Consider the following 8596-nt stretch of genomic DNA (forward strand, 5'->3'; position numbering starts at 1 on the left):
ATCTGATGTACAACTAGATTCTTCAAACACGGTAGTAAAACTTTAATGTTGATGATCAAAATCGGAAACGGTGAAAAATGGACGACGGTTACTTGCCCATTTAGAATTGAATTCTCCAATTCTGATTCAAACACTGAAATTACTCCGTCAAATTAATACGGTTACTTATCACGAACACTTCTGAGCAATTCTTAATCCAAAACAAGTAGAATCAAGTGAGAAATCGATAAAACTTTGAAAATAGCTTTGAACTCATAATATTCACAAAAATCATCAAATTTATAGATAGTTGTTGTAGAATGTCTCTCAAACATACTGTAATTTGTTCGTTGTATATATATAAACACCTTCAACTTGAAATTCAATCAATTCTAGAAGCCGGAATTGAAAATCAAGTTGTCCGTAAATGATTAGCAGTAAATGGACAAACTTAGAACTTCAAGTTCAGCTCTAATTTTGTAATTTGGATCGATCTGAGTGATGTAGATCACTATTGTAAGCTCTGATACCAAATGTTAGGTCATGATTACATGTTTAGAAGCAGATATCAAAGGAATGACAAGTGTAGAACAAACACGAACATGTAAAACGGACATAAGCAAGTAAACGGTCTGAGAGAAAATAAATAAATTCCACAACTTCTTAATATCGTCTGAAGTACAATGGCTATTTGATTAGGAGACTTAGGTGATATGTATAGCCCTCATATATACCCTCTTTACATTTAGAGTGTGTCACAATTTACACTACAAAACTAGAACTTAGGGTTCCAACATCCTTCTTATGATGCTTGATATCGGCTAGAAAGTTAAGTTTTTACCCCCTAATATTAAGCTCTAAGATAATCGTTTAATTAACTTTATCGAAGAATTAAGCATTTATTTGCTTTATATTATAGATTAAGTGATTATGAAGACGATGTAAGAAGAATTGAAGAATACGAACTTAAAATGAAGAATCTAGAGCGAAAACAATGAAAATCAAGTTACGACCTCGGAAGCAACTATGCCACATGGGCTTGCCCGCGGCTTGCCATGATGCTACACGGGCTGCCAAGACTCCAGCAAACGAGTGTCTCACCCGGCTTGCCATTCTACACGAGCTCACCACACATGCCCTGTGCCGGCCTGCCCACTCCACTGTAAGACCCAAATATTTATGGTACATAATGTATTTATGGTGTACGATGCGTGTATGAGGTGTACGAAGCATGTACGTGTTGCTTGCTCGAACGTCGAAGGAAACTGGACGTTGTCTGAAGTGACAAGGTGTGTACGTATCTTTTCAACCCCAAATAAATTTTGTGTTGATGTTTCAAAGCCTTACCATTGGAAAGAAAATCTTATTACGTTTCCAACGATATTTGATTCATCGAAAACGGAGCTACGGTCAAAAAGTTATGGCCAAAACAAGTTTCTGAAAACTGACCTGTAGGTTGGAGCGGCGCTCCACCATTTGGAGCAGCGCTCCGATCCCGTCTGATGCAATTTTCAGCTTTTTAAAAAGGTTTAAATGAGGGGTACTTTGGTCTTTTCACTAGGGGTCGGTTTGGGGTCATCAAAACTGATCCATTGATCATTTTGGATCACATTTCACCCACACAAACACTCTCTTCAAACCCTAGTGAGAGAAACCCACTTTTAGTGAGAGAGAGCTTGATTTGGAGAAGAAGGAGTTGGATTCTCACCAAAGCTCTGGTTTTAAAGTTGTTCTACTCATCAACGGCATCATTTTGGTGGTATTGGTAAGTTCAAACTCCGAATTACATTTGTTAGATTTGATATTCAAGTTAGGGTTTGAGTTTGATTTGTAGTGAAATCTTCTTAGATGATGAAATGGGTTTATGGTGACTAGTTATTCTTGTCACTTAGCGGGTTTTGGATTGGTTGACGATTTGGCCTTGATTAGGCTTTAATCTTGAGTTTAATCACTAGGTTTAGTGATTATGGAAGTGTTGGAACCACTTTAGGTGAATTTGGGTTGACTAATTTTGACTAGAGTCAAAATTAGGGTTTGGTGATGATTATGACCCAATTGTCGATTTAATAAGGTTTATAAACTTAAAATGGATTAAGTTGAAGTATAAAACCGAGTTAAATATGTTTTGGTGTCAAAACTTGCAAATGGCGTGATATTGACTTCTTATGGGTCAAATTAGGGTTTAAGTGTTATTTTGGGCAAGATAGGTGTTTAACACCTATGATTGGGTTTGATTGGCATATTAGGACCATTCTCACTTGTGTTAGTGATTATTAGTTAGTTTGGGCGCGATTTGTGCTTGGAAGTGCATTTGGGTCGAAATTGCACTAGTAGTCAATTTGGGTTGATTTGTATATCCACCCTAATTGTGTTACTTGTTATGTGATAAATGGAATAGGTACATTCCATCGGCGATTGCGGATTATTCGGTGGCATTCTTCAAGACGGCAAGGTGAGTGTTAATATCCTATATGCATATGTATGTGTAGGATGGGTGCGGGTCGGGTGAAGGGGTTCTCGGTTATAGAGCTCACTTCTCATATAGGTGGAATTGTTGGACTTGTGTATAGGTCCAATTGGCATGGTTGTGCGTTTTGGTTGACTACCTTGGCGAGGTGCACACTTTGTGTGTACGTTATCACATGGGCGTGTGATGTGGATTATATAACCCCAATGGCGAAGGGTTAATATTGTGAGTGGAATATCTATGTATGTATGCATATGATTTAGTTGCCCGTAGTAATGGTGTCACATAGCCGTTTTTGTGACCATAGTTGTGGGACATAGCCGTTTTGTCCAATTGATAATGATGCACATAGCCGTGTTTGTGCATATGGTGGCGAGTAATAGCCGTGTTTTACTCCCACATTGTTGCCCGTATTAATTGTTGCACATAGCCGTGTTTGTGCACATGATTGTGAGTAATAGCCGTGTTTTACTCACACATTGATCAAGTGATGCCATAGCCGTTTTTGGAACACTTGGGGGTGATGCCATAGCCGTTTTTGGAACACCTCGGGGGTTAGCATGCCATAGCCGTGTTTGGAAGCTAACGGTTGTTATGAACATCGATGACTTGTTTCGCAAAGTCATTCCCTTTCGAAGATTTGGTTAACCGTGGTTATTGTGTTGTAAGTGTAAGCAAATTATGTTATTCGATATATATATATATATATATATATATATATATATATATATATATATTGTATACGTATAATGTTGTATTGTCGTGTTGTAGCTAACCCTCTGGGTGTAGCTTATTGGCATTGTTCACATCGTTGTTGGTGAACTTATATTTTGTTGATGTATCTTTAGCTCGTTGCTTAGTGATCTTACGGTATGCTTAGACTATCTTGCCTTTATGTTTGGATGCTCCGGTATGCGGTATTTGGTTATTTGTGTGGCGTGTCCATTTTATGCATATATATGTATGTAGTATATTCTCACTCACTAAGCGTTAGCTTACCCTCTCGTTGTTTACATTTTTATAGATTTGCTTGGATGCGGTGGCTCGGGTAAGCGTGGGAATTAGTGGCTCGCGTAGTAGCTTTAGAAGGCTTGCTTTTGGATTAATTAGGATTGGGTAGCGTATCCCCAATCGCCATGCTCGACTCTTATTTTGTGTTTAAAATTATGGGGTCGAACTTGTATTTTGTACTTAAAGGGGTAATTTGGGTCGATGTGGGCCTCGTCTCGTAAAACTTATTTTATTAATGGAACGTGTTAGTTTTTCATATATGAATATGTTGTGAAAAGCGTTTTGTCTAAATACGTCGGGAAGTGGTCAATCTTTTTCGTATTTTTGACTTTCGGGGACAGCGGGCTGTCCAGGTCATTCTGCGCGCCGCGCAAATGCCTGGCGCGCCGCGCCACCAGCTGAACAAGGATTTTTTTTTTATTATTTGATATTTCCGCGTGATTGTTGTATATCGGGTTGGGTTGTTACAAGTGGTATCAGAGCATGGTCTAAGGGATTTAGGTGACTTGAGATAGGTGTCTAGACTTAGACTTTTGTGTGTGCTTAATTGTTGCGGGACTTGTAGGATTACGGGTCGGAATGGGTTATAGTTAGTGCCTTGTTTATAAGTGGACTAACGTTTATATTAGTAATGCGGATATTATTAATATATTATTGTGTTGTGATAATAATTCTCGCGTGTGTTTTTATCGCGTAGAATTTTGTTTGTGTTTGCTTATATCATCGACCTAGGCGGTCGTTGTACTAACAAGTTGATACGACGTGCATGCGTAATAAGGACTTGCAAACCTTATTACGGGTGCAAATCGTGTCTAACAAGTGATGTACGATGAGTGTTTAGCAAGATGGGGCGGTGTTGTGCGTGTGGTTTATACGTTCGTGAACTAATCGTTTGCATTCCTTAAAATGAAAACGGAAGATGGATGCGGAACGAGTGAGCCTATTCACGAAGGGAAGGATGAGTTAACGTTAAAGATTGAGGCCGTGTTTGAACAATATGTCTCGGTTTTCACCGACAAAGTTAGGGAAGTAACCAAGGAGTTGGTCGAAGGACAAATGGCGGAAATGGTCCGAGACCAAGTGACTAAAGTTGTAAAGAAAGAGTTTGAAAAGAGGTTTCCCAAACCTCAAGGTAGTGATGATGGAGATATACTTGCAAGGTTGGAATTACATGGTGCTCATGGTAAGAGGGCACGAAATACGCCTGATGGCGTCAGGAATGTGAAGAAGAAGAGTAAGAGGGGTCACATGCTTACGTGTTATAAGTGTGGGGAACGAGGTCATTTGGCACAAGATTGTATGGTGGTGCCTTTAGGTTCGATCAGGTGTTTCATTTGCCGAATGGAGGGACACCGAAAGTCAGAGTGTTCCGAATCGCATGACGATCGGGTCAGGAGGTTAGAGCGTGAATACATGATGGGTAGTGGAGCGCGGAAGCCCAACAGCGCTACATCAGGTACTTTTAGTACGAAATTATATGTTGTTCGGTTGTAATAACATGCGGTAAGTGCGTAAGTCCTAGCTAAACTTTATTCTCCGTTGGAGATAATTCGTAGCGAGCGGAGGGTTTACGTTTATGGCTCCGGTTTGCTCTCAGTAGAGCGTATAAGTGGTGTGTTGTGCCTTGACTCTATGGTGCGAATCCTTGGGCGCTTAGGCATTTTGGTTGGTATCGGGTCGTTAAGCTCGTTCGAGTGAGACCCTTAAGGTTTTAATTGTGTTGTGCATGTTATTGATACGGGTGACATTCCTAATGGAAGTACCATATGGTAACGTTTGATTGTCGGTTGAAGGGCGTAAGACTTGGTGTAACCAAGCATTCCTTAGTATTTGGGAAGTGTTTCTACCAAGCCATGGAAATGAGTTTTGGTGTTCGGATGCTAGTGCGTGTTCGCTCTCGTGTTGAAGTTGATGAACCATGAGGTTCGACGGGTGGGATGAAACCCGAGAAATCTAGTGTTTCAGATCTCGATGTATGTTGGTAAAGGAGTCTACGTGACGCGACATTAGGTGCCTCTTTTATACCTACTAGCGTGGTGTTCGACTCCGATTATGTTGCGGTTACATTGTACTTAGGGTACCGAAGTGAAACCCTTAGTTACATGAGTGACTGGGTGAAGTTTGACAAGCTATAGCAATTGGATGATTGCGAGAGTGGAGTTGTGTAATTTGCGGTACACTTTTCGTTCGAAATGTTAAGGATTGGTTGAAATCCTTTGTGTGCTCAAGATTGGAGCAAGATGTAGTGATGGGTCGTGTGAACCCAATTGTTGATAAAGTCTACCTTTGGTAGCAATGTACGGTTGTACAAACTGCGGTTATGGAATGTAGTTCCAAGTGGGGGAGTTACACCCCCGCACGAGGAGGTTTTGGTAGGAGATTTCGGATGACTCTTTTAGTAAATCGAAACTTGTGTCGGGACCTAGATTTGGTCGATTGTGGTAGAGTACAATTTCGGTTAAATTGTACTTATGATTTTGGATTTGAATTATCACCAAGGTGGTAATGTGGTAAATCTCGTTGAGAGATAATGGACGTGTTTGGCAAGCAAGGTGAAATCCCTCGGTTAAGGGATGTGTGTGTCGGATTCTCTTTTAGAGAATTATTGTTTTGTACCTATGTTTGATATAGGTGGTTCTTGCTCGATTGTGTGAATGGTTAGTGGTATCCGTTAGGATTCACTATGGCGTAGCAGAGCGCGATGTTACGCTACTCGTTGTTCGAGGCCAAAAGGGATCGTTGACTGGTGAAGCATGACCTTCGGGGTCCTTTGACTTCATCATGAGATCATTGATTGGTGAAGACCTTTGGGGTCCGCTGACTTCATCATGGGATCGTTCATTGGTGGAGCATGACCTTCGGGGTCCGCTGACTTCATCATGAGATCGTTGATTAGTGAAGCATGACCTTCGGAGTCCGCTGACTTCATCATGGGTGTAGTGTTATATCGGTGAAGCATGACCGTTGACGGGGTCCGCTGACTTCATCCGGTGTTGAGATTTGGGAAGTGGGTCGCGTGTAGTTTTCTGCCAGCCTTCATGTTGTTGGATGTGTGATCTATTGGTTGTTTTATACGCCAATGGTGGGGTCGTAAGGACCACGTTGTGTGAACTAACGGTGGTTTTATATGCCGATGGTGGGGTCGTGGGGACCATGTCATGGGATTAGTGAGGCGATAGCCGTGTTTCGCTCACATGTTGTTACGGGTGTAACAATAGTCGATTTTTGTGCACCTTGGGTTTAGCGTTTCCATAGTCATTTTGGGCGCTTTTGGTTTTGGCCGTTGCTTATGATGTTAGGATAGTGGCGTATTGGTGGTATTGCGCACTACAAAGGATGTTTAGTGGTAAGTGTAATCCGTAAGGATTCATGTGGTTCGATCTTCAACGTTCAGATTGTTGACTTTAGGTTGAGACTTGGTCGCTTTTAGCATTGTCCTTGGTAAAGGTACGCTAAGGAATTGATATCTCGGTACGAGATTGGTTGAGTTTTTCCCGATATGGGGAAAAGAGCAGGTTTTAGTGCTCGAATGGTGGTTTTGTTAAATCGCGGGTGACGATTTAGTTGTTAAAGGCGATTCATTGGGAAGGATTGCCTAAGAAAGTCGGATTGGAACATATGTTGAGGACCTTTGAGTGTGGGTCCGGATGGTTAAGTGACGAGGATCACGAGGACGTGATCGAGTTTAAGTGGGAGAGAGTTGTAAGACCCAAATATTTATGGTACATAATGTATTTATGGTGTACGATGCGTGTATGAGGTGTACGAAGCATGTACGTGTTGCTTGCTCGAACGTCGAAGGAAACTGGACGTTGTCTGAAGTGACAAGGTGTGTACGTATCTTTTCAACCCCAAATAAAGTTTGTGTTGATATTTCAAAGCCTTACCATTGGAAAGAAAATCTTATTACGTTTCCAACGATATTTGATTCATCGAAAACAGAGCTACGGTCAAAAAGTTATGGCCAAAACAAGTTTCTGAAAACTGACCTGTAGGTTGGAGCGGCGCTCCACCATTTGGAGCGGCGCTCCGATCCCGTCTGATGCAATTTTCAGCTTTTTTAAAAAGTTTAAATGAGGGGTACTTTGGTCTTTTCACTAGGGGTCAGTTTGGGGTCATCAAAACTGATCCATTGATCATTTTGGATCATATTTCACCCACACAAACACTCTCTTCAAACCCTAGTGAGAGAAACCCACTTTTAGTGAGAGAGAGCTTGATTTGGAGAAGAAGGAGTTTGATTCTCACCAAAGCTCGGGTTTTAAAGTTGTTCTACTCGTCAACAGCATCATTTTGGTGGTATTGGTAAGTTCAAACTCCGAATTACATTTGTTAGATTTGATATTCAAGTTAGGGTTTGAGTTTGATTTGTAGTGAAACCCTCTTAGATGATGAAATGGGTTTATGGTGACTAGTTATTCTTGTCACTTGGCGGGTTTTGGGTTGGTTGACGATTTGGCCTTGATTAGGCTTTAATCTTGAGTTTAATCACTAGGTTTAGTGATTATGGAAGTGTTGGAACCACTTTAGGTGAATTTGGGTTGACTAATTTTGACTAGAGTCAAAATTAGGGTTTGGTGATGATTATGACCCAACTGTCGATTTAATAAGGTTTATAAACTTAAATGGATTAAGTTGAAGTATAAAACCGAGTTAAATATGTTTTGGTGTCAAAACTTGCTAATGGCGTGATATTGACTTCTTATGGGTCAAATTAGGGTTTAAGTGTCATTTTGGGCAAGATAGGTGTTTAACACCTATGATTGGGTTTGATTGGCATATTAGGACCATTCTCACTTGTGTTAGTGATTATTGGTTAGTTTGGGCGCGATTTGTGCTTGAAAGTGCATTTGGGTCGAATAGGGATGGTAAAATGACCCGTACCCGATGGGGAAACCCGAAACCCGTTATAATTGGGCCGGGTCTGACCCGAGTCCATCGGGTCATGGGCCGGGTATGGGAATGGTTACAAAAAAAATTCCGGGTTCGGGTTCGGGTATGGTTTTGGATACAAACCCGTTTACCCGACCCGTATACCCGGTCCGCATACCCGTATACCCGGTCCGAGGAATTTTAATAATAATTTTTATGTAAAGTTTTAGTATTAGTATTATATTGTTAATGTATGAAAGATTTCTC

Source organism: Rutidosis leptorrhynchoides, chromosome 4 (assembly GCF_046630445.1).
Source record: "Rutidosis leptorrhynchoides isolate AG116_Rl617_1_P2 chromosome 4, CSIRO_AGI_Rlap_v1, whole genome shotgun sequence".
Lineage (NCBI taxonomy): Eukaryota > Viridiplantae > Streptophyta > Magnoliopsida > Asterales > Asteraceae > Rutidosis > Rutidosis leptorrhynchoides.